Source organism: Pinus tabuliformis, chromosome 5_1, assembly GCF_031772625.1.
Source record: "Pinus tabuliformis cultivar Carrire ecotype Pingquan chromosome 5_1, CPIR1, whole genome shotgun sequence".
Taxonomy (NCBI): domain Eukaryota; kingdom Viridiplantae; phylum Streptophyta; class Pinopsida; order Pinales; family Pinaceae; genus Pinus; species Pinus tabuliformis.
This window is the reverse complement of record NC_142305.1, coordinates 511,202,285-511,215,656: the sequence shown is the minus strand read 5'-3', so window position 1 is coordinate 511,215,656 and position 13,372 is coordinate 511,202,285.

The window sequence follows — 13,372 nt, the reverse complement described above, 5'->3', positions numbered from 1 at the left end:
TTGTGTTGTTGTCATTGGACGTTGAACAAAGGAGGAAGAAAAACTGTAGAGTATTTCCTTGGTTATGTAATAATTGTGTAATGCCTCCGTCTACATGTCTAGAGTTATAGGGTGGGCTTTCTAGAGTCAATAATTGCGAGGCAGCCTTACTGTGCCATTCATGCATATTTTTATGTTTGGAATTTATGTTATCAGTTATGTTTATGCTTGTACATGGCATATACTTGAAAGGTTGGTCAACATGTTGGTCTGATGAATGTAACTACATGCATTGCACCTTTTTCATTAATACTAGTATAACCCAATGTATGGATGAGTTGCTCCATATATTTTGTGTTGTTGTCTGAATATTAAATGTTGTTTATGTGTATTGGCTTTCTGCATGTTAAAGGGATTTATAATAGTTTTGAATGCTCGCAACTGTGTTTATTAGTCTAAATATTTATGTTGTCTATGTCGTATGTGACTTTTGTATGTTGACTAGTTTAGTACTCTACCAAATACTTATGAATGTGTTTAATGGGATTACTGGTTATAAGATGGTTAAGGTTAATTGATAATGTTGTTTTTATATAAGAGGGATTAATCCTAGATAAGCATCAATATAACCATTAATGGCTGAAAGCGTAACTCATTGAGACCCCCTGCGTGTTGTCAGTTCTGACTTGTGTGTTGTCCAGTAAGTCGAGGGGCTTAAATCTCTATGCAATATGTAGTACTCTTGCAATGGAAAAGTGATTTTCGGTGGGAGTCCCGTGTCATAGGACATAGAAAATCTTGCCAGACTGTGGAAAATTGGTTCCAACGGTCACCCATTATCATCTTGGGTGAGACATCACCCACTTTGTGGGTGTTGCCAAAAGGGTCGATGTTGAGTAGGTTTTTGTTGGCCACTACATACCAATCCCAGGTCTATCTAAATTTTGCACGCTAACAAATGGTTTTGTTGTCGGCACTAGAATGGTTGTGTGACAGGACTATCTTGTAAGAATGTGGAAGCCATGGAATACTACCTAGAAGAAGATTACCAGGTGGCTTAAACAAAAGGAGTACGAGTTTATAGAAAAGGAAATTAGAGATAAGTAGAGTACGGAGAAATGGTGGTAAAATTACATGTATACATATTTCCATGAAGTTTTCTTTGCGGAGTTCCAAAATATCTTGATAGAGTGGATATAGTGGTTAAAGGAAAATAACTAGAAATATTTCCACAATGGGTCGAGGAAGTGGACGTTGTAGGAAGTACACCAACTCCAAGAGGTAAGAAATAAAAATTCTTGTGCTATTAATTTCTAGTTTGAAAGTGTATTCAGGGATATATTGTCAAATTTGCAGTGGGAGTGACAGTATCTTACACTATAGTGGAGAAAAAATTTATGAAGGGATTGAGAGGTAGGTTCATAAGTTTGATACCATTACTTATCAAGATGTTATTATACAACCATAGAGTTCTACCCCTAGAGTCTGATAACATGAGAAACTGAGTTGCCCGCATGTAAGGGGAAGTGGGGGAGATATAGGAGATGGTATGAGGAAAAGGAAAGGAGAAGAGGTAGAAGAACTGTGGTGGAAGCTGACAGTGGACCTAGAATTGCGCATAGAGAGGAGAAAGCATTGGATGGAACAAGAAAGTTACTATGGTGGCAATTTGAGGAGTGGAAGGAGGTTTTGACGAGGTGATGTAGGAGGAGGCTAATCAACATCGATGCCTACCGAGAGAAGAGTCCTAGAGGGAGGGGCTAGGAGAGGCCATCGAAGGAAAAGGAATATTGATATTGACCAAAGCTATGAAGGGACGTAGTTCGACATGTCGTGAACAGAGAAAGGAGAAGCAGAACAATTGAGTCCACATAGTACTCAAGCTTCAAAACCAAAAAAACTAGATTAGATTGTGCCTCGTGTTGATCCACAACCCCGCACACATCTATGAACCAAGAGGTAAGTAATCAACACATTGATATGACTAGTGTATAGGGTAATTGTAGTCGAGGAGGATATACCAGTAGCAGTGGGAATTACCATATTGTAGAAGGGTCAGCACAAGGTGCTCAAACTAAGAGTGGTGCACAAGTGGGTGCGCAATTTTCTGGTAGTTCAACAAGTACAGGTGGGAGTACTTCATACAGAAGTACTGTGCAGAATACAATGGAGAGCATAGATTTACAAATGTCAATGTTTCATGGTGCTAGTACTGAGGACCGATAAAAAATTTGTTCATATGTTAGGTCGTATAGACAACTAAACAGATCCAGGATGAAGCCATGAAGATTGCACAAATGGAAGCAACTTTTAGACACCGTACATTGACATGATATATGAAATTCAAAGGCGCGACTATAACTATCCAAAATAGTACCCCGGTGGAGATCAAGTAGGAACTAATCAGGGAGTTCCAAAATCCGAAGTCAGAGCCCCAACTTATTACAAACCTGAAGGAAATCAAGCAAGGTCTGAGTGAGTCGGTATGGGATTTTAACTAGTGGTTCAAAGTTTTGAAGCATAAGCTAACGTTCGAGATCCCAGATGTGTAGCATAAAGAATGGTTCATTTCGGGAGTACTACCGCATATCAAAATACCACTGACACAACAGCAAATAGGCACATAACTAGAGGCTCTAGAACTCATGTTGAAACTAGAGGCTTCACTAGCGAGATCTGGAGAGAATAATGGCATGGCACAGGTACAATGCTAGCTGGTTGTGTTAACCTTACAACTTTAAGATTTGACGAAGGGGAAGGAAAAAAGAGGAGGAAGTGTGGTGTACCATGTATCGAATAGAGTGCCACCACATAAATGAATTCATATTGTTGATATACTACATGGTGACTGTCGTAGGGAATTCGCTTGCACAAGACAGACATTAGAGAAATTTTGAGGTGTAAAATGGGCCTCCTAAGGAATATTATAAAATAACAGTGGAAATAATAAAATAAGATTATATTACATCATCAAATTTTATATGGAAAAAATAAAAACTATTTTTTCAAGTCGTATTATCGACTTATCTCCCTACGATTTCACTCAAATTTCGAGTGGGAGCACTCTTTTGATGTAGAATTTAATTACTCATCCAAGGAGTACCCATTTTTCATTCTTTCGATGGACCTTGCTACATGAAAAATGAGAAATACATGAAGAAACATGATTTCAATCACATTTTTTCATGTATTTCTCATTTTTCGTGTAGTAGGGTCAATCGAAAGTATGCAAGATCAGTACTCCTTGGATGAGGAATCAACTTTTTCATTTAACAATTGATCCCGCTAGAAAATTGAGTAAAACCGTAGGGAGATAAGTTGAAAATACGAGTTGAAAAAACAATTTTTTTTATATTTTTTATTCCAAAAATGGTGAATCATCCTCCATGGTTGACATCATCATCTTGAATCCTACTGGTTCTTATAAAGTTGATTTTTTTTGTACATTTTTGTTTTTATGCCCATATTTTACCTCAAAATTTCTCTAATGGGAATGTGGTGTGAGATATGTTGAGTATGGGGCCACATATGAACAAATTTCCCCATGATGCAAAAGTATGAGGCTATAGCCCACATTATGTTTTCTGACTTTTGCAAATATGTAGGACATGATATCCATCATTATCATGCATTGGAGTTTATGTGTGAGCACGCTTTTGACTCATTTTGGGTGCAGGGACCTAAAGGGACAGAGGTCGCAATGACTGGGTTCAACAAATCCGGGTATAACTAGGGTGGAGAGTACAATCTGCAAGGTTGAGGCTGAGGTATGGTGGCTAAAGGACCTGGAGGAACAAGTCGAGGAAGAGGAGGATTTGGTCAAGGACAAAGCACCATAGTTTGCTATTACTTCGGGTAGCAAGGGCAATTGGCGCGAGATTGCACTAACCCCTATTGCACTTGTATCTATTGCAAATCATTAAATGATCTTACTAATAATTCCCTCCATCATATCTTCAAATGGTAGGAGAAGAAGGGACCCAATGTGCATATAATATTTAGAGAACCTCGCAAGACCCAATAGCGAGTTGGCGCAATGAATTGTGGAGGTGCCAAAACACGTGCAGATGTTGTGAAAGCTCAGACGTTGTAGCCACAATGGGTAAGGAGAGCACCTGAGCCCCCTTTGAAATTCGACCTTGCATGAGAAAAGGTGACATATAAGGAGCCTTGGTGGGAAATGGTCACAGCGGAATGGGATAGGCTTGAGGTTAGGCATAAAGCAGCCATGCCGAAGATATATGATAACACCACAGGTGAGGAGTCAAGGACAACAACAAACCCAGTTCAAAGTATGCTACAAAGTTGTTTAGAGTTGTTAAAAGATTCCCAGGCACTGGAAAAGTTCAGGAAGATGGTGGAGCAGTGTGCCAACTAACTTGAAGTGGCCAATGTGGAGACTTCTCCATGGGCAGTAAACCAGGTGGCATGTAGGAAGAGAACTAGCAAGGAGTTTCAGTTTGGTGCGTAGATTAAAGAATATGAGATAGATAATATTACCTTGGACTTGTGGTTCAATGTAAACATTTTACCAGAAAAACGTGTGGGTGATGACGGGATGTTGAAATATGTAACTAGGTTCAGCCTTCATAATGACATATGTAATCATGATTTTATGTATTTAATGAAAATAGAAAAATAAATTTATTATTTTTATTCTTGAGGCATGGGTTTCATGCTCAAGGGAAATTTATTTTTAGGCCAATCACCCATTGAGTACTTCTAGGTTTGTCATAAATACAATTGAGTTATTGTCATGTATTGAAGACCCATTTTGACATCTTACATATTGTAAAGAAAATTTATTTGAGTCAAAATAGGTCAAAAGACCCTCCAAGACCTAGTCATGACACAAAGATCAAGTCGACCTACATGAAGGGACAAGTCGGCCCAAAGATAGCAATTCGTGCCCCTCAAAATCCTATATATAAGAAGAAACTTGACCTCATTTGGATACACACTAAAGCAAGTTATAACTCCTCAAGTTAGAAGCTGGAAGAGGACGATGAAGAAGAAGAAGAAGAATATCGAAGTGTTGGGTCTCTTTCTCACTCTCTTTTGTTAGGATTTCTACAGTTACTGGGCAAGATGAAATTCTAAAGTTGCATCGAAGCTGTGAAACTACATCGAAGATGTGAAGCTGCATCGAAGTTGTGAAGTTGCTTCTGGGTCGAAGCTATGAAGTTGCAAGGTCAAAGTTGTGAAGCTACTTCTATGTGGAATATGTGAAGCTGGAAGGTCAAATCTGTTAAGCTACTTCTAGGACAAAGCTATGAAGCTACAAGATCGAAGTTGTGAATCTGCATCAAGGTTAAAGTTGTGAATCTACAAGGTCGAAATTGCAGAAATTGTTGCAAGGGGTTGAAGTTGCTGAACAAGTGATGGAAGGTCAAATTTTGTTGCTGGAAGTTATGCAAATCAATAAGGAAGGTTAAATTTGTCTTTGAGGAGTCTTGGTTAAGGGTCTGTTGATGGTACTGGACCCGCCAACATTCAGGGGATCTCCCAGGTATGAATTCCCAACTACACCTCACACCGTTTAGCACATGAGAGTGTTATGCTTGTATCTTTAAGAAAGCGAGGCGATTGTGCCTAGTGAGTGCATAGTGTAACTCTGTGTCTAGGTTCTCTTACTTTCAATAGGGGGGAGTAAAATGAGCCTCTCGATGAAAGGGAATAGTCTCGACCCAGGAAGAAACACACATGAACAACGACAATGTTCTTTCTAGCATCTGGCGGAATAGTCCACAGCGGATGCGACAGTTGTGAAAACCAAATTTCAAGGGAAAACACGTACACCATCGAGGATAATAGTCCACATGGGGGTGAAAGTTGTTAAAACCAAGAAAACACGAAGATGGTCTATCTAATGTCTGACTGAGTAGTCCACATGGACGGGACAAAAGTGATAAACAATGCAACACATCTTCAACAATATGAGTACTAAAATGGCCGAAGTAGTTCAACTATCTTAGTACAGGTTAAGAAAACATGCATTACAAACGTTTAAATAATAGTCTTACAAACGGATACAAAACATACGTGAAAACGTGTTGGTCTAAGACATGCTTCTAAATTAAGAAAAAGATCTAATACACGTCTGTACACCATACGTAACTAGTCCCAGTAGTGGGACATTGGAGCCACTCCTTGGTCCTTGAAGAATAGACTACAGACTCTCAAGGCTATGTGGGAGGAGCCAAGGTGAAAAGTCTTTCTCATACAACGAGGGGGTATATATAGCCAAGGGGGTATAACTGACCCTTGTGACTCTTCGACTTCCCTCATGACTATTTGACTTCCTATGACTTTTTGACTTTACATGACTCTTCAAATTCATATGTGGGTCTCTTAGACTTCCACTTTACATTACATTGATTATGACAAGTATGGCCCATAGCAGTGATGTGGCCAAGACAAATCATGACACAACTCGACATGACACTATTGACATGTACTGGCTAACTATGGTGTCTGTGTCGAGTTGTTGTGCTGCTGAGTGATGGTGTGCTCTCGGTGTAATATGTCTTCACCTCCGCATGGAAAAGTGCATGGGGTCTTCAATGGTCTTGGTCTTTGCTTGATGGTGCATGTGAATGTGTCCCTTTTTCTCACTTGCTTGATGTGCTTCATGTGTTTGTTCGATTATGAGAAAGTCTTCTAGCATGTGCCTCTTTTCCATATCGTTCGTCATCATGCCATGTTTCATCGATGTACCTGTTCCTACAATCACTCATGACAAGATGACATCAAATCCAAAAATCTCCTAGTCTAACATGATGCATTATTTTCCGTTTCGGTGCAGGTGACTAGGAGAGGGACAAGGCACTGAAACTACGCAGAGCACAGCTTAGGCCCTGATGTGAGGCTTTGGAACATTGTCGAGAAAAACTGTTGAGATGTCACTAGGCAGTAGATTTGCATAATCTAGGATATCAGTGACTACTCTGAGGAAAACCATAGCTGGGAGGCAGAATTGCGTCGTTTTTGGGAGGAAGATCAAGCAGGGAGTCGAGGACCTGCTGGGCCAGTTCGTGTAATTTTCAAGGGGAACACTGGGTAGGTCATCCAGATGGGATCTACGCAATTTCTCCGGGGAAGATAGTGCGGGCAGCAGGAGGCACTGGCAGAAAAATTTGCGCAGTTTTCCAGAGGAGGACAAGGTCACCCTATAGGAGCTGCTGGTCAAAATTGCGCAATCTTGGGAGATAATCCGAGCTTGGATAGTTCTACACAATTTCTAGGCTAATTATAGAGCATGGAAGAAGGGCTAGTGGTAGCCAGATCTGTGTAGTTTTCAGAGTGAGAGCATAGTAGGTCAGTATGGAAGCCTGCCAAACAGTTCTGCGTAGTTTCTGGGCTAATTGCAGAGCGAAGAAGAAGGGTTGGTGAAGGACATCTCTGCGCAATTCCTAGGCTGGTTGCAGAGCGAGGTAGAAGCTCTTATGAAGGACAACTCTATGCAATTTTGGATATCAGTACAACCCTGGGTCATAGCTCAAGTCATTTCTCTGGTTGACCAGCGGGAGGCTTGATAGGAGACCTTACGGGAAGCGTAGAATTGATTAGGTTTTGGGACAACTTCTGCGCAATTCTGGGAATCAATCAGTTGGATCATTTCTAGGATTGCGTAGTGCAAGATGCACAAAGGATAGCCTCAAGCTCTACGTAGTTCTCGGCAGTAGTGTAAGGTCACTGAGATGGGGTTTGGTTGATGGAGGGTTGTCTGGTTGACAAATTTTCAGAAAAATTGACTAAGTGTGAAAGATAGTGTACTTGTGCATACATGACAATGTGATCACACACTTAGCACAACTCAACAACAAGACACTTCAAACAAAAAATAAAACATGTGCTCAGTGAGACTGTCTCAACGGTTAAGAGAGACAAGTGTGACATTTGAAATATGTCTTCAAACGACCGTGACGACACTTGCACAACAGTGTTTACAACTTTGTGTGTGAGTGCGACTGATGTTAATAGAGTGAAAACAACTCATACACACCAAGACAACCTTCAAAATTCCAGAATAAACTCACAAGCATGACATAGCAATCGACATGCCAAAATTCGACCGGTGATCGATCAAGAAAAAAGGGTGTGAAGACTCAACAGGAGCTCATGGGATGAGCTCGAATGTTTGTGACCATCAAGGGGAAAAACCAAGGAAGGCTCCAAAATTTGGATGCAAGAAAATTTTTTGGAGGGTGTTGCAGCTACTACAACACTTGGCGACACATTGGTTGAATACAAGCTTCTCTATTTCGGTTCATTTGCATCACAGGGAATTGGCCTTTCACGAAGTATTGATTCGTTGTGCAAGTTTCTTTGGCTTCCCCACTTACCGCATGGACAAACATGGTTCACCTTGTACCAACTCAGTCAAACACAACAAAATTTTTAGCTAGATCACAGTGTTTCAAATTCAGGGAGGGTATTTTGGTTCACGAGCTTAAGATTTGCAAAGTATAAGTTTTCATCTCTAGTGTTGTTGATCCACTGCCAGCAGGCCTGGACAGTACCCTGACGGAGTCACGCAAGAACACAAACATTGCTCCACTGCTAGCGAGTCTATTCAGTACCCTGGTGGAGTTTCCTGCTTCACCTCTTTATGCAGGAAGCCTTTCACTTCTTTTGCCTTTGTATTTTTGAAAGAGGATTGTGCAAAGGCACTTATTTATTTTTGGGTCGGAAGAGGGATCCTGACTTATGGAGTGCATAAGAGGTTGTTCCTTCAGAGAAGCATGTAAGACCTCTAATTTATATTTTCTTGTTTAGATTTTTCCCCTTCTTCGTTTCTACTGGTTAGATTCAACTTGAACACACAAAGAAGAATATTGAGTACAGGCATGGGGTTTCCCAATTTGGACACAGGTTCATGGTTTGATCAGAGATTCCCTTATATATGGATCATATTTTTTGACCAGTCTTCATCAGCCAAAAGTTACACCCAAGCACAGATAAGACGGACACAGGACTGGCCAAGTGTTGTAGTGTCACAAGAATCTTTAAACTCAGCCACATACTTATTCAAAAGTTAGAACACAGTATACGAAAAAACTTATTTACAAAACAAAATGAAAAGATAACCAAAACAAAGCAAAGCAACACAAAGAAAAAATAACAAAGTAAACAACAAAACAAAAACAGTAAAGCAATAGAGAAATAGTAAGCATGCTATGTATATACGCTGGGCGTGGCCCCAGATCAATGAAAATAGCATTTTAAATCTTGTCCATTGATAGGAAGGTTGTCAATCCTCCCGTCAAGTGATTGCAAGCGGTACCCTGTTAGCCAAGTTTTTCATGAACCGTGTATGGACCAATCACAGAGACTGTAACTTCGTGTCTTTACCTTTGTCTTTGTGGGGTTTATCCCACTTCATTACTAAGTCACCCAAAACAAAGCTAGCGTTCCCTGCAGAATTACGATTGAACCATCTCTTGATATGGTTCTGGTGGAGTGAATTTTTTTCTTTTTCTTTCATCCATTCTTCCTATAACTTGTATAACCTGTCCATCCTACGTTGAATCAATAGACATTTCTTGCCTCGGGATTCTTGGGATAACTGGAGAGCAGGCGAGTAGATATTGGGTGGAAGGATGGCTTCTTTTATGTATACAAGGAAGTATGAATATGTGCTCAGAGAGGGCTTGGATGTAACTCGATCAACCCAAAGTGCATTCACCAGGGCAGAATTCAAATTTCGCTGCTTAGAGTAAATGGTCTTTTTGATGATGTGAATGAGATTTTTGTTTGTTGATTCGACAAGACCATTTCCCTGTGGGTAGTAGTTAGCTTAATGTTTAAGCACAATACCATATTGCAATGCAAAATCATACAGTTTCAATGTAGGGAAGAATTTTTCATTGTAAAAAACAAGTGATACAAGAATGCCAAACCTCGAGATGATGTTATGTTGAAGGAAGTTGATGTCTTCTTGGTCGTTTGAGCGGAACTGCTTCCATCCACTGCGTGAAGTAATTTGTAGCAGTCAGAATGCAGCAGTGTTGTTTTGATGAATGTGAGAAGATTTCCCTAATGATTTCTAAGCCCCTACTGTTGGAATGGTTCATCCACAACAACAGGCTACAACGCGGCTGCTGACCTTCGAGTTTTGTTGGCGCATCGCTGACAGACTGGGAACTTGCGGGCATAAGTGTGTGCATCTTTAAATAATGTGGGCCAGTAAAAACCAACTCTCGTGATTTTGTGTGCATTTTTGTTACCCACAAAGTGACCTCTGGTTGGTTTGACATGCATGTCACATAACACTTTCTTTGAATCTTGTGCCTCCAGGCACCTGAGAAAAATTCCACTGTTATGCTTTCTGTAAAGCACTTTGTGCACCAACTAGCAAGATAGGGCTTTGAGTTAGAGTGCCCTCTTCTGTCGCATGGAAAAGTGAGAGGGAATGGTTCTGTGCTCAAGGCACTAGCACACTTCTTTGTACCAAGAGTTATCGTGTGAAGTGGGTGGTGCTCGCTCTATATTGTACATATCGATTTCTTGTTCCCAACCGACGAGCTCTTCTTCTTCCTCTTGCTCATGTACTACTTCTGTTGCAAGTCTATAGAGACCGTGACCCTTCACAGTGTGAACTGGCTTGATGTCAAGATCATACTCTTTCAGTCCTATCATCCAGTTCTCACATCTTTCACCTAGCTCTTGTTGAACAAGCAATGCTCTGATTGATGGGTGTGGCACAAAGACTATGCAATGATTTTTCAGGGTCTGAAATGTTTCACTGCCTTGTATACAACATACACTTATTTATCCACGGTGGGATAGTTGAGCTTAGATCTTTGCATGCTTGCACTCATGAAGGAGATATGACATTCATTTTTCATCTCTTCCTTCTATATGAGCACTGCAACGAGTGAGTTGTCAGAAGCGAATGTGTAAAGCAAGAAATCTTTGCTGAAATATGGGTTGTATAGCGTAGGTGTATCTGCTATTGCCTGCATAATACAAGCGAACGTGTCCTTTTCCTTCTTCACCCAACTTTAGATTGCATACTTCGTGATCATATCTTGAATAGGTTTGACAATCTACGCATAATATGAGATGAACTTCCAGACGAAGTTGATCTTTCCCAAGAAGGCCAGTATAGATTTCTTGTTGACTGGGAGAGGAATATGCATGATAGTCTGAACTCGGTCTGGATCAACCTTGATCCCACTCTTGGTGATGATACGCCCAAGGAGGTTCCCCTCAGACATTGTAAATATGCTCTTCCTGGGATTCAAAGATATCCCGTAAATTTGACAACGCTAGAAGATCTTCTTGAGATGGTGCAAGTGGTCTGACCACTTTCCTGAAAAGGCCGTCATGTCAGCAAGGTAGACCACCACTGATCCGAATTTATGCAGGTGGTCTCTGCATGCTTGCACTCATGAAGGAGATACGACATTCATTGTTCATCTCTTCCTTCTGTGTGAGCACTGCAGTGAGTGAGTTGTCAGAAGCGAATGTGTAAAGCAAGAAATATTTGTTGAAATCTAAGTTGTACAGCGCAGGTGTATCTGCTATTGCCTGCTTAATACAGGCGAACGTGTCCTTTCCCTTCTTCACCCAGCTATAGATTGCATCCTTCTTGATCATATCTTGAATAGGTTTGACAATCTACACATAATATGAGATGAATTTCCAGAGGAAGTTGATCTTTCCCAAGAAGGCCTGTATAGATTTTATGTTGATTGGGTGAGGAATATGCGTGATAGTCTGAACTCGATCCGGATCAACCTTGATCCCACTCTTGGTGATGATACGCCCAAGGAGGCTACCCTTAGACACTGTAAATATGCTCTTCTTGGGATTCAATGATATCCCGTAAATTCGACATCGCTAGAAGATCTTCTTGAGATGGTGCAGGTGATCTGACCACTTTCTTGAAAAGGTTGTCACGTCAGCAAGGTAAACCACCACTGATCCGAATTTATGCAGGAACGCAATAAATTACACAAATAAACATAAATACATAGATGCAACAGAAATAATACTTCATTTTATTAATATCAAATACTGAAATATGCTTACAAACAAAATGGAAATAAGACTAGCTTAGGCAAAGGTAGCTTATCTTTGAGAAGAGATGTGGCGGCTACATGCCCATGAACTGTGTTACAATTAGGCTCGAAGGCCTATTTATTGTTGAGAAACAATGGAAAACCCTAACATCCAAAAACCTAACCCTAGGAGATGAAGCGCCAAACTATGGGCCCTATTTAGGTAAATTGGTACATCAACTTCCCGGGGTCATAGTTTTGGCATACGATCTCTGTTTGACGTGCACAATACCTTGTTAGAAAGATCTATCCGAGGAATACAAATTTCAAATGGACAACATTAGTTTATCATCCTTGTTGGCCCCAATTTTCTCAAAAATGTTGTTTAGGGCCTCAAAACGGCTTTGAAAGTTTAGGACCCGAAAAACTGCAAAAAATAGTAAATTGTGCTACAATTAAGGAAACTAAAAGACTGAAAGAGACCATGGTGGGGGTCCAAGTGGAATAGGAGGGTGGTCGCCAATTTCCACCTGGATCAACCATGCTCTATCCAATGAGCCCATGGAAGGCGATGTCCATACCGCGTTGAAAGGTTGTGTTTGCGTTTACCAACCCAAATGGCATTCTTTTCTAAGCGAACGTAGCCCACTTGGTATGGAAACTAGTTTTAAGTCTATCAAGTTCTGCTGCCAGAACCTGGTTATATCCAAAAAATCTGTCAAGGAGGGAGAAAATTTCATCTCCAAATATTTTCTGCAATATGTGTTTCATAGATGGCATAGGGTAGTTGTCTTTGTCTGAGGCCTTATTAAGATTTCAGAAATCTACGCATAGGTGGATTTCCCTAGAATTCTTTCTTACAGGAACTAAATTTGAAACCCAAGTAGAATGATGAACCTTGTATATGATCCGAGCATCCAACAACTTAGTCAATTCTTTCTGTATGAGGGGTTCAAGTGATGGATGGAATTTTCCGAGTTTTTGCTGAAACGGCTTGACCCCTTCTTTGATTGGAATGACATGTTGGATTTTTCACATGTCATATGTTTTCAAGGCATCGTATGCCCATATGAATACATCACAGTACTGTCTGAACAGACGAACAAAGGCTTTCCACTCTTCTGGTGTGCAACACGCAGCGAGATTTACAAACTTCAGATCTCTTTCTGTTCCCAAGTTAATCTATTTGTGCATTAGTGTGGAACTATGTGTTTTGGTGTTATTGGGCCCTTTGAAGCGGTTCTGCAAGTCATAGAGTTTCTCAAGTGAAACCACACCCTTAGGGATGGGGTTACCTTTGCTTTCATCAGGTGTGTCTTAAAGAGATTGCTCGTGCACGTCTTCATCTATGGATGTGTCTTTGAAAACGCCAGTATTGGGCATAA